This window comes from Poeciliopsis prolifica, unplaced genomic scaffold, assembly GCF_027474105.1.
Source record: "Poeciliopsis prolifica strain line A6 unplaced genomic scaffold, Auburn_PproV2 SCAFFOLD054, whole genome shotgun sequence".
In the NCBI taxonomy this organism is placed as follows: domain Eukaryota; kingdom Metazoa; phylum Chordata; class Actinopteri; order Cyprinodontiformes; family Poeciliidae; genus Poeciliopsis; species Poeciliopsis prolifica.
In genome coordinates, this window is record NW_026562429.1 from 656612 (window position 1) to 669160 (window position 12549).

Here is a 12549-nt window from a genome sequence, read left to right on the forward strand (position 1 = left end):
ACGGCCTGCATCGGGTCGGCCCCCTGCTGGACCGTTTGGTTCTTTTTGGTCGGCTCACCGGGTCCAACTTTCTGTTCATACTTTGGGATTTTCTTTGAGGAACTGAGGATTTAATTCTCTCTGTTCCTCCACAGAAAACAAAAAGAAGCTGAAAACAAAAGAATCAGTCAAGAGAGTTTTGACATAAAATGATGTTTTTAATCCTCATTTTGCCTTAAATATATTAAATATTTCTCATATATGTTGAGCCCTTTGTGGCCGTAACAGCAAAGAGCCTCTAAGGTTTGGATTTTATTAAAGATAAATAATCAATAGCAGCAAATAGAAAGCTGATCAATGATAACAGATTTATTGATGGAATGTCAAGAAATATGTTTTTATTAATCTTTGGAAATGTTATAAAGTATTTTAACATGTTATTATTAAGCAGAAACATAAATAACCAGGAATATTTTTAATGATTCTCCTGCTGCATCAGAGCGATTCCTCCATGTTTCCTATCAGAACCAGAACTTTTGGTTCAGTGAACATCATCTGGATCATGGAGACTATTTGCTGAGATCTTGTTTCCAGGCAGGTTTTCTATGATCCTTCAGAGGGATCTGGGTTTCCTCCTCAACACCTTTACACTCAACTTTCTTCTGCTTTTATTGTTGCAGACTCTGAAACCAGAATGTCCTGTGTTATCAACCAGGACTGTATTTTACCATGTCGGGTCAAGAACGGGACCAACAACATGGAATGGTCTCTATATGAAACATCATCTCTGATTGTCTCCTATGACCATCGTGGCTCCAGTTACTCTGAGAGCTTCAGATCCAGAGCGTCTCTGTTTGAGGATCAGATCTCCAGAGGAAACGGCGACCTGCTGCTGAGAGGAGTGAAGGTTGATGATGAGGGAACATATGAGTGTCATGGAAAGATAAATGGCATCGATTATAACCATTATGTTTCCCTTGAACTAGAAGGTAAAACACTTTAACCTGAAAACATTTTCTTGATTCATATTTTGAGAGTTTTTATGTTTTGGTTCCAGGACATTTATCTGCTTAATAGTTCTTTAATTTCTCATGTTGTTTTCAGCTCCAGTTTCTGACATCAGAATCCATCAGGATGGAAACAGAACCACCTGCAGCTCAGAGGGGATCTACCCTCAACCTGAACTCACCTGGTCCACTGAGCCTCCATCCAACACGGCTCTGCAGAACAGAACCACAGTCCATGAGACTGAGGAGAAGCTTTATGACATCAGCAGCTCTCTGATTGATCCAGACGGTTCTGATCGGATCTACAGCTGCACCATCAGAACCAGCAGGAACTGGTGGAAAACAAGTTTAACAAGAGCAGGTCAGCAGATGGACAGAAAGTTCTGATATCATTTAATAAACAGTTTTTTGTTTACATTTAATTTGACTTTACTGTAAACATTACAGTATTACTGTAAACATTACAGTATTACTGTAAGCATTACAGTATTACTGTAAGCACTACAGTAATACTGTAAGCACTACAGTATTACTGTAATGCTTACAGTAATACTGTAAACATTACAGTAATACTGTAAGCATTACAGTATTACTGTAAACATTACAGTATTACTGTAAGCACTACAGTATTACTGTAAGCATTACAGTATTACTGTAAGCACTACAGTATTACTGTAAGCATTACAGTAATACTGTAAACATTACAGTATTACTGTAAGCATTACAGTATTACTGTAAACATTACAGTATTACTGTAAGCATTACAGTAATACTGTAAACATTACAGTAATACTGTAAGCATTACAGTATTACTGTAAACATTACAGTATTACTGTGATGCAGATTAGAAAATGAAACATCCAGAGGTTTCTGGATCCAGCTGTGTGTGATCCACTGGTTCCGGCTCCACGTCCCTCGGATCGGATGCGTGTTTCTCTCCCTGCTTTGCGTTCTGCCAGACCTGCTGCTCTGTAAGCTGCTGCTGCGTCTCTCATTCTACCCGGCCTCTCGCTCAGCTGCTCCTTTTATTGCCCCATTTCTGGGTTGCCCCCATTGCAGCTGAGGGGCAACAGCTGTGTGAAGTGAAGTGGACGTCTCCAGAGACAGCAGCCGCAAAAGGAATCAGCACACATGCAACTCAACATAAACCCAAAATAAATATATCAGCAAATGTAGAAACCAGGACAATAACTGAAAATGGCCACATTGCTACACAATGCCTCCATGTTTCCTATCAAAACCAGAACTTTTGGTTCAGTGAACATCATCTGGATCATGGAGACTATTTGCTGAGATCTTGTTTCCAGGCAGGTTTTCTATGATCCTTCAGAGGGATCTGGGTTTCCTCCTCAACACCTTTACACTCAACTTTCTTCTGCTTTTATTGTTGCAGAGTCTGGAACCAGCATGTCCTGTGTTATCAACCAGGACTGCATTTTACCATGTCGGTTCAGGAATCGGGTTGCCAACATGACATGGGAGCGTGAAATACCAAAATCAGGGATTGTAAGTTATGACCAGGGTAACATCAGAACCTCTGAGAGCTTCAGATCCAGAGCGTCTCTGTTTGAGGATCAGATCTCCAGAGGAAACGGCGACCTGCTGCTGAGAGGAGTGAAGGTTGATGATGAGGGAACATATGAGTGTCATGTTTTTACAACTGGCATCTATTATAGACGTTCTGTTGTCCTTGAGATAGAAGGTAGGACATCTTCATTTGAAACCTTTCATTCAAAGAAGATTTGGATAGTTTGTATTTTGTTGTTGTGGGATGTTTCTGATGTGAAATTGTTCATTTTTTATTCTCTTATTTTCAGCTCCAGTCTCTTCAGTCAGAATCCATCAGGATGGAAACAGAACCACCTGCAGCTCAGAGGGAATCTACCCTCAACCTGAACTCACCTGGTCCACTCAGCTTCCACCCATCATGACTCTGCAGGACAGAACCACAGTCCATCAGACTGAGGAGAAGCTTTATGACATCAGCAGCTCTCTGATGGTTACAGATGAAGATGTAGATCTGTTTTACTCCTGCGACATCAGAACCAGGAAGAGCCAGAGGATAGCAGTTCTAAATTATCCAGGTCAGCAGATGTACAGAAAGTTCTGATATCATTTAATAAGCTGGTATTTTAGTTGGGGCCTGCCTAGCAATGCATAAGGAGAGCAGTGACTGACTTGCAAAGCAAGTCAGTCACTGCCTCCATGCATTGCATGGCAGGCACCTATTAATCTTCACCCAATAGAATGTCTCTTTATTGGGGCCTGCCCATAGCAATGCATAAGGAGAGCAGTTACTGACTTGCGAACGGGCAAGTCAGTAACCCGTCGGTAACACAGTTACCGACGGGCACACTTTGGTAGGCCCCGGTTAAATTTCTTCAGGAATTTTCTACTTTCTTCCTTACATTTGATTTTATTTTTTCTTGAAACCTCATGAAACATCCAGAGGTTTCATGAGGTTTGATTCACATTCAGAGGGATTTTATTTTAATGCCTTTCTAAACCCCATTTTACCGTCAGCAGGACAAAATGAGAGGAAGCCTAATTTAAAATGTATCCACCTGTAAATGAAAAGTATTTGTTCCAACATTATAACTGATGGTAAACAGTGAAACGTATTGTGAGGAAAAACACTTTGACATTCTGGACAATGATCTGGTCACTTTAAGGCTGACTTTGTGGAAACGTTTGTCAAGAATAATGGAAAAGATCAAAGCAGGTTTAAAAGTTTTATTCCTATGAAGATGCAGAAATAAAGAAAGAAAATGCTACATGCTAGCTGTGCTATTATTATTATTATTATTATTATTATTATTATTATTATTATTATTATTATTATTATTATTATTATTATTATTATTATTATTATTATCATTATTATCCACACAGTTATTCTAGGAATAAAATGGAAACAATCTCCAGGTTGAGCATCAGAAACCAGATGCTTAAAGTTTATAATTATTAACATTTATTCATAAAAATGTTGGCAGCTGATGAGGAACCAGCGGAGCCACCAGGGGGCGCTTCCAGCCTCACACAAATAAACGCTACAGAAACGAATCAGTAAAGCAACAGGCAGCACAAATTAAAATGATTTAAATAAATGAAAACGGAAAACCATCCATCCATTTTCTGGTCACCTTTCTCCCCAACGGGGTCGGGTGGTGCTGCATGTTTCTGCTGCAGCTTCAGGTTCTGACATCAGAATCCATAAGGATGGAAACAGAACCACCTGCAGCTTAGAGGGGATCTACCCTCAACCTGAACTCACCTGGTCCACTGAGCCTCCATCCAACACGGCTCTGCAGAACAGAACCACAGTCCATCAGACTGAGGAGAAGCTTTATGACATCAGCAGCTCTCTGACGGGTCCAGACGGTTCTGATCGGATCTACAGCTGCACCATCAGAACCAGCAGGCAAGAGTCACCCTGGACAGGTCTCCAGTCTGTCGCAGGGCAACACAGAGACAAATAGGACAAACAACCATGCACACACACACTCACAACTTGGGAGAATTTGGAAAGACCAATAAACCCGACATTCATGTTTTTGGACTGTGGGAGGAAGTCAGAGAACCCACGCATGCACAGGGAGAACATGCAAACTCTGTGCAGAAAGACCCGGGCCGGGAATCGAACCCAGGACCTTCTTGCTGCAGGGCCACTGTGCAGCCCAAACCTGAAAACATATTAGTAAAATATAAAGTCAATCAAAAGTTGCTTCACTGCAGACTCTGAGGCAAATGAAGCTCTAGAATAATAATTATTCTGATTATAGATCAGTTATAGATATTAGGAATGAATTGAATGAACAAAACTCAGGTTCAGGATTTACATTTAGTTCAGAGTTTTAACTGTTAAGCAATAATTTGTTTCTTCATAGATTTACAGAAAAAGGTATAAAAGTTTGAATCTCATCAATAAAGATAAATAATCAAAATACCAGCAAACAAAAAGCTGCTCAAAGGTTCTGCATCAGAGCGATTCCTCCCTGTTTCCTATGAGAACCAGAACTTTTGGTTCACTGAACATCATCTGGATCATGGAGACTATTTGCTGAGATCTTGTTTCCAGGCAGGTTTTCTATGATCCTTCAGAGGGATCTGGGTTTCCTCCTCAACACCTTTACACTCAACTTTCTTCTGCTTTTATTTATTTATTGCAGGGATTGGAACCAGAATGTCCTGTGTTATCAACCAGGACTGTATTTTACCATGTCGGGTCAAGAACGGGACCAACAACATGGAATGGGAACATGGAACCTCTCTGATTGTCTCCTATGACCATCGTGGCTCCAGTTACTCTGAGAGCTTCAGATCCAGAGCGTCTCTGTTTGAGGATCAGATCTCCAGAGGAAACGGCGACCTGCTGCTGAGAGGAGTGAAGGTTGATGATGAGGGAGGATATGAGTGCACTGCAGTGATTAATGGTGTCTATCATAAACATTTTGTTTTCCTTGCAGTAGAAGGTAGGTCACTTTATTTAAAATAAAAACTTTATAGAAATAAGATTATAAAAGTTACATTTATATTTTGTTCTTCTGACAAATTGTTCATTTATTTCATGTTTCTGCTGCAGCTCCAGGTTCTGACATCAGAATCCATCAGGATGGAAACAGAACCACCTGCAGCTCAGAGGGGATCTACCCTCAACCTGAACTCACCTGGTCCACTGAGCCTCCATCCAACACGACTCTGCAGAACAGAACCACAGTCCATCAGACTGAGGAGAAGCTTTATGACATCAGCAGCTCTCTGACGGGTCCAGACGGTTCTGATCGGATCTACAGCTGCACCATCAGAACCAGGAGCAACCAGAGGAGAGCAACTTTAGCTGAACCAGGTCAGCAGATAAACAGAAAGTTCTGATATTTAAAATCTTTGCTGTTTTTGTTTCTTTTACATTTAATTTGACTTTTACTTGAATCTTCATAATGAAAAATGCAAATAACTAATTTTCTCTAAAAAGCTTCTTTATGCCATGATAGTTTCCATAGAGTGAAGCTTTACATCAAGTGCATCACAAACTGAATGTCTGCAAAATGCAGCTGATTGATTTATTTTATTAAATCACTTTTTAAACACATTAAAAACATTTCAATATAATTTAAAGACAGAATCAAACCTTCTTAATAAAATGCAGCTGATTTATATCATAATTGTATTAATATTTCCAGTCCTTTTGCTTTGCAGAAACTTTTATTTCTGAGTTTCCTGCAGAATATTTGATGTTAAAGAATTATTCTTTCTTTGTTCATTAGCTGATTTATTTCATCAACGTTTCCAAATTCTTATTAAAATACAACATCTAACAGGCCGAGTATATTTAGAAGCTGAACTCTAAATATCGTCTTTTATTCCACATATTGATATATTTCAAATCTTCCTTCTCATCCTTGTGTTTAGTCTTATTGATCACTGCAGCAGTGACTAAATATCAATCAGGAAATTGATCGTGTTGCATCAACCTTCCAGACGTCTCAGGTTCTGGTTCTGGTTCTGGTTCTGATTCTGCATCCGAACCAGGAAAAGCAGCATTCAGCTTCTATGCTCCACAAATCTGGAAGAAACTTCCAGAAAAGTGTAAAAGAGCCAAAAACACGGAGTTCCTTTAAATCAACCAGTCAAAGTTTATTTGTATAGCAGCTTCAGCAACAAGGCTTTTCAAAGTGCTTCACATCATAAAGACCCAAAAGAAACACAATGAGAAACATCTTCAGTCGTTACACATCAGATTGTTCATTAATATTTAAAGCAATAACTGGAACATTGATCAGTATATTTCACTATCATTGATGATTGTGATGCCTTCTGACTAAATGTTATTGCTTATTTCATCACTGGTTACTGTTTCATAATGTGAAGCAGTTTGAACTGCTTGTTGCTGAAACTGAACTCAGAAACTTTGCTTTCTCAGGTGCTGAGGTTCCAATCAGCTGCACTTCCTTCAACATTTCTGCGTCCAGTTTGGTCTGGAGGTTCAACCAGCGTCAGATCATCCTGACCAAGACTGACAGAAACATCTACAACATCTCAGAGGAGTGGAGGAAACATGTGAGGGATGTTTCAGCGTCCGGCAGCCTCACCTTACAGAATGTGACCTCAGATCAGGAGGGAGTTTACAGCTGTGAGCTCAGTGATGATGAGGAGACGATGATAACTCAGCTCTATCTGAGGAGGACTGGAGGTAACAGGATTCAGGATTTCAGCTTCATTAGATGCTCACAATCTGACATTGTAAACTATAAATGAGTCTTTAAGCTAAACTCCTGAACTTCTTTGGTTCCAGAGAATCTGGTGGTTCCTGAACTCATCAGACGGACGGTGGTTTGTGTTGTGATTGCAGCAGCAGCAGCTGGATTCATAATGTTCTACAAGAAAAAATGGAGGAAAGTGAAGCTCTGCAGCTTTAAAGCTTTCATTCACATTCAGAGAGTGGTTTTGTTTTAATGCCATTCTCCCATTTTACCCTCAAGATGATTGATGAGCTGTGATGGTTTCACTAAATGATCAGCTTCATGTTCTTGAGATGATTCTCATATTTGGAGATATTTCTGTTTTTATTTTTAGGATGATTTCATCTTCTGCCCAGCAGGGGGCGCAGCTAAATATATTCTTTATATTCTTCCAGCTAAACTTTCTCAGAACTTTATCAATAAAATGTTTATTTCTATAGAAAATTAGTTTTTATTACATCTAATGATGATTTATGAGCTTTTATGATTTACAAGCTTTATTTAGTTTTACATTATTAGTTCTTTATATTTAGTTTTTCCTCACATTTGTACATATTCCTGTTTAATCTAAATGTGAAGATTTTACTCTTGTTGCATCTTCTGCCCAGCAGGGGGCGCAGCTAAACATGTTCTTTATAGTCTGCCAGTTTCTCAGAAATGTAACAATAAAATGTTTATTTCTATAGAAAATGAATTTTATTACATAAATAGATGATTTATGAGCTTTGATGTAGTTTAACAAAATGATTATTTCTTCATGTTCTTTTGTTGTTTCTCATATTTGTTAATATTTCATGTTTTTTTCCTAAATATGATGATTTTATAGTTGCATCTTCTGCCCTGCAGGGGGCGCAGCTGATCATGTTTTTTTATATTCTACCAGTTTCTCAGAAATTGATCAATAAAATGTTTTTTCTCTAAACATTGTTCCGTTATTATTTTTGTTGCATAAATATTTTGTTCTTCAATAAACCAAATAAATATTAGAATGTCTCATTTTTATAAACATTAAACTTCTTGGATGAAACTATGAAACTAAATGAGTAAAACATTTATTGAAAACTTTATTAGGATCATTATTATTATTATTATTATTATTATTATGTAAAAAGTAAATTAATGGTTTCAAAGTGAGGATAAAATAGAAAATGAAGTGAAAATATTAATAATAAACAATCTTTGAAAAATAATGAAAAGTTAAAATAATAACTATATTGTCTCTTGTCTCCTATTTTAGTGATAATTTAATCACCAACACGTCTCACTCTGAGAAATAAAAATAAAATTAAAAGATTTATGTTTATCTTAAACATGAAAATAATTTTTTTCTTTCCAGAATGTTTTCCTACCTATTTATACCTTAAGAAAATAAACAACTGGAAATAATCCTGACACCAAGGATCATAATTCATGTATGAAATGGTTAATTAAAGGTTTCAGGTCTTTCTCTGATATATTTCCCTCATTTGTTGTTTCTTTGACTGAAGTTTTTTAATGTTTTTGTGAACTAATTCATGTTTGGAGGCTCAGGAGTCTCAACTTGACTCATTTCCTAATTTTCACTGTTGCAACTGCTAACTGTACGTTTTATATAGTAGACAACCGTTAAAGTCATTGTTGCCTTCAGTCCAGCAAAATAACATTTTTTAGAGCCATTACTGTTACATAAGCTGCTGAAAAAAAGACAACTTATCATTTTGATCAGCATAGAGCATGAAATGTTGACTTCTTAAAGAAGAATCATTTAATTCCAATTGTGGAGGTTTAAAGCATAAAACCTTTGCAAAAGCAGGAAGGATTCATTTTCTCCAAGGGGATTTTGTGGATATTATGAGAAATAAATGTTAAAATAGTTTTTTTTAATAAAAACTTTACATGAAAACATGTTACTGTTATTAGTTCTGTTGTGGAAATTCAACAGAATTATTCTATAACAAAAATGACTAAAACTAACATTTCCTAAATGTATGTATCGTTAGAAATATTAGCAGGTTCTTTATTATTTTCACTGATGTTGATAAGATTTATTGGTGACGATATAAACCGAGTTCTGGTCAGTTATTACAATAACACTGTGTTGTTTCTCCATAGCAAACAATTCAACAATTAACCTTTGACCTTTAATAGATGTTTAATTAGCTCAGTGCTTCTCAATTATTTTCCGTTACGCCCCCCCTAGCAAGAAGAAATCTATTCGCGCCCCCACTCCCCACCGTGACTATCCATCTCTGCATAACATTTTTTCCTTATTAACATTTTTTTTGCTGAAAAAACTAGCGGCTTATCGGCGTGATTGGGATGTAACGTATTTAAGTGACGCGCTAATTTATTTGGCTTCATGCTGTCCGCTGCGAGCATTTTTAGACACAGCAAACACAGCGGTCTTTCCTCTTCTCCAACTGTAGTCACAGTGAAGCCAAGCGCTAAATACGCTTCGTCGTATTTCCTCTTCTTAGCTTTCGGTTGACTTTCTGTTGTCTCATTATCTTTGTCTCTCTCCGCTTTTCTTTTCATCCCTGTGAAAAACTTTTTCATGTTGGGGGTTGTTGAATAACGGAGGCCATAGACAGAACGCAGTCTGAGCTTTTTGTTGACTTAACACTGCTAACCAAGGCAAACCTGTTGTCTTGTAAGTCGTAAAATGTTGCACTGTCGCAAACGTGACAGAAGTAACAATGAGAGCGCCACTGCCGCCTACTGTGCGCAATTACACTTTATACTAGCTCGGCCAAAAAAAAAGCCTGTTCCCCAGGATCACACGCGCCCCCCCAGGTATCGCACCGCGCCCCCCAAAGGGGGCCCGCCCCACTATTTGAGAAGCACTGAATTAGCTCATTAAAGTAAAATTTAAGTGAAAAACATTCCAGCTAAATGTATTTTTTAGGGGTGACAGTAAATATGATGCTGCTGATTTCATTAAGGTCCTTATTTTTTAATAATTATTTCCATTGAATATGTGTTTATTTTCATCATTTATCTAAAATGATTTATTCTGTGGCTTCAAGTTTTAGCAATAAAGGCAACTTCTCATTTTAGTCTGTAAAATGAGAAGTCGTCTCATTTTACAGATTAACTAAGATTGAGTTTAAATGCTTGTTTGAGCAGCAGAGTTCAGTCGGTGTCAAGTTCTTTTCTCAGTTGTGCAGCTTCCCCACTTGAGAAGGGATGGATGATTGGATGCAGACTTTTTAAAAACAGGATTTTACTCAAAGGACCAAGCGGTTTTCTTCATTTTTATCCTTCATTTATTTAGTGCATGTCAGGATATTCCACATTTAGTCCAGAGCAGGTAAAACCTTTGAACAAACCCAAAAGAAAAACAAAGATAAATAATTTCTTAACTGTTTGTAAATTTACACAAATTAATTTCAATCAAACTACAAACAAAACAAACCATATAAACAATACTAAGCAACTGTCACGCCGAGGCACGGATGGACACAGGGACTGAACAGTGAATACCAAACCAGACGTTTATTGGGAAATTGCTTATTCTTGGTCAGACAGGCCAGGGTCAGAACCGGGAATCCAAATCGGGATCAGGCAGTCTCAGGGTCAGACAGACAGGGGGTCGAAGCCAGGAGGTCCTTATCCAGCGGGGAGAGTCAGGGATCGGGGACAGGAGAGGAATCTAGGTAGAGACAGACAGGTTAGATACTGTGCAGTTAGCTCCAGTTACTACAGCAGGCCTGAAGGTGTTACCGCTGAGGGTTTCACAACAATCTGACGCCGTGCAGGAGGAGCTCCGTCCTAATATGGCAGCAGCTGAGGATCAGGCGGATGCCGATCAGGTGCGAGTGGTCACAGCTCAGAGGCAGCTGTGACAGCAACCCACTGAGAATCAAACCCACAAAATAACTAAAGTTAAATGAACAAGTAACTAAACTTAAGTTCCTTAACTTTAAAATACATTTCAAATTCATCTTTTCAATAACATATTTAGGGAGACCGGGTATGGTTGAAACATGGGAGAGTTGTAACACCACCAGTTCCACCAATCAGGGATAAGATAGGAGTCACATGATCCTTTCAGTGTCTTCCCGCTTCCTCCCCAATTCCATATTGTGATTGTCAAGGCTGGAAACAGGCACGTGAAGATACTAAGGAGGAAAAACTGATTTTGAGGTAAGAAAGTAAATTTTTTGATCATGACTATTTTTTGTTTAGTACTTATGCTGTTGCAGATAAAACCATATGACTTACATTAGATGAAAGTGTAATGTCTCAGGCAAAATATGATGTATTTTCCCGTGCTAATTTCAAACCGCTATGCTACTACAGCTAGTTAAACATGGCTGACAGGGTTGGGGTGGGTTGTAACACATCTTTAGAAAGTGTTACAACCATCCCCTTACATACAACTAAGAACATTTTTGATTTTAAGAATTTTACAGAATGCCTAGACATTGGATACGGAAGACTGATAGAGGTGTGCCTGCAGATGTTTTAAAAAAGGCATCTGATGAGGTCACAAAGAAGAACAAGTCAGTCAGATCAGTTGCGAAGGCGCATGGGATCTGCCATGTAACACTGAGCAGATACTGCAAATCACTGCGCAAGCTGAGAGGACAGGGGTCCAGTGATCTTCCCAGTGTAGGTTATTGGAGCAGCAACAAAGTCTTCTCTGAGGTGCAGGAGGAAGTGTTGGCTGACTATTTGATTCAGGCAGCAGACCTGTATTATGGACTGACTCCATGTGAGGTAAGCATATGACAGGTTAGTGTGAAGTGCACAATTCAGAGACTGAGGTCCAGACAAAAGTCAGGGAGCAAAAACAATCTTTAATACATCTGCAGACGAGCAAGAAATCCACTGCATTAGGCACAAATTAGGATCCGCTCTGAGGAACCCAGAGTTGCATAGTTACTTTATTCATCTCTCTTTACTACCGAGGCGGAGACTCGATCTTCTAAGACCAAACAAAAGAAACAAAGGAAAACATACGAAACCTTGTATGTAATATAATGTAATGTCTATGGGAGGTGAAAACTAAACACTCTATCTCCATGCAGGGAAGGCCGCGGGAAAAACATCAAGTTCCCAAATAACTGTCTGGGAAAGTTCAGCAACCCTGGAAAACTTACTGCAGTAGACACATCTTGGTTCATTAGTTTGTACACCGTTTGCAGCTGCACAGAAAAACACCTTGACTATGATTCAAAAAACATTACATGTATATGACACATAAAGGAACATCATTTAATACGAATAAAACCTCTTCACATCAGTCACTAGAGATAAGTGAATAATTGAATACTAGTGTAGGTGCTAGACAAATTGAAAAACTTTTTGTGTCTATGTACTCTGATTTTCTATTTCTCTTT

The 12549-nt window shown here is 38.4% G+C and overlaps 1 pseudogene; it reads left to right on the forward strand.

Annotated features, from left to right (window-relative positions):
- Positions 1 to 1287: 1287 nt before the first annotated feature.
- Positions 1288 to 7402, forward strand: LOC129378911 (butyrophilin-like protein 2; annotated as a pseudogene).
- Positions 7403 to 12549: the final 5147 nt, after the last annotated feature.